The sequence below is a fragment of the Mus caroli genome, chromosome 13, assembly GCF_900094665.2.
Source record: "Mus caroli chromosome 13, CAROLI_EIJ_v1.1, whole genome shotgun sequence".
Lineage (NCBI taxonomy): Eukaryota > Metazoa > Chordata > Mammalia > Rodentia > Muridae > Mus > Mus caroli.
Genome location: NC_034582.1, coordinates 55,908,309 through 55,910,085, shown reverse-complemented (window position 1 = coordinate 55,910,085; position 1,777 = coordinate 55,908,309).

The following is a 1,777-nucleotide window of genomic DNA, read 5'->3' as shown; positions in this document are numbered from 1 at the left end:
ATTTCTTCCCGGTACTTCTGGTTTCCTGTGGCAATCACGAATTGCCTTTACAAGGAAAAGCCATGATTTTAAGTAAAACTTTCCATGATGGACGTCCACTTTTCTATAGTTGGTAGGATTCCAACCTGGTTAGGGCATGAACCTCTTCTGATGTCTCCAAAATTGCTCAAAATGAGATGGTGTGGGTGGCAGGATGGCTCAGTTAGTATCGCACTTGCTTAAGCATAAGGGCTTGAGTTCAGTCTCTGGATCCTGTGTACAAGCTGGGGCAGGCAATCCCAGCATTAAGGAGGACGCCAGCCAGTTTAGCTGCATCAGTGACCCCTGATCCTGTATCAAAAAGCAAGGTGTAGAGAGATGTATTAAGACACCTGATGTTGACTTCTGGCCTCCATATGCATGTGCACACACATGCATGCACAAATACACTTAGGTGCACACATCTGTACACACAACATAAATAAGATATTTCAAATAAGACTTAGATTCCCCAAATATTTACACCCCAGTAGGGATCGTTTGAATGACTGCCAAGACTAGACAGTAAGAATGGAGTTTGGTTAACAGGTCCCTCAGGAGTTTAGAACAGACTCAACCTTCTGGTGACAGACAGGTGGGATTCTGTAGGTGGGCTCAGGGCTGAGGCTCTGAGATTCTGATGAGCTCTCTGGGACTGCAGGTGCTGTTGGCCCATGGACCACACTTGGAGTGACAGTAAAGAATCTCTTTGAGTTACAGTTGGCATCCTCCTTTATAGTATGAGGGACCTAGACCAGAGTAGATGTATAGAAGTCCCTTTCTGAGTGACTATGCTGAGGGTTACGGAGTCACTAGGAGGGTAACAAATGACCTCATGGAATATAATGAGTATAAAATATAAAATACGTATGCCTTTTAAATGTGTGTATTTCTGATGAACTTCATCTTTTTAAAGAGTTACACATTTCCAAGGTTAGCCTCGAACTCACTACCTAGCTGAGGGTATCCTTGAACTCCTGGTTCTCCTGGGTCTATTTCCTTAGTGCTGTGACTGCAGGCACACATGCATCAACGCACACTAGTTTATGTGGTGCCAGGCAGATAACTCTCACAACCAAGCTGTCTCCCAGCACAACTGGTGAGCGTCGTTCAGGAAGCTACAGGGTACCGTGTGGAGTCTTTCTCGACAGAGCTGTATCAGTGATCAAAGACACAAGACACCAATTCTTTCTCTCCTTTTTTCTTCTTCCTTTTCATAAAATCTCCGGTCTCTGTGTGTATGCCCAGTAATAAGAGAAGCCGGGGGCGGGGGGTGGGGGTGGGGGAGGCTCTGTGGATCCCAGGAAATGCTTTATCGAATCTAAAATTAGACAAGAGAGCCCATTGTGTCACACAAAAAGCAAATCCCATACACTAATCCAGTAGAAAGCCATCTAGCTTTTAACAAGATTCCTTAGTTTTCTACCCTAGTAGTTTCATCTCATCCCATGACAGATGAACTGAATTAAGCAAGAATCAAAAGAGCTGGTTTTTTTTTTTTTTTTTTGTAAGGGTACATAAATCCTGTGACGCAAACTCATGGATCTTAGGCAGCCTCAAGGATTTTATTTATTTTTTTTTTTAACAACAAAAAACTTTATTGATTTACAAATTTTAAAATGGATCACTTAAAAGTGGGACTATTTTAACCTTATTACTTTTAAACTAATTCTTTCAAACTGTACTTTATTTTTAAAGTAACAGAAATTACCCATGGACCAATCTTTTTCTTTTTCTTTTGGGGGGGGGTGGGTGGTGT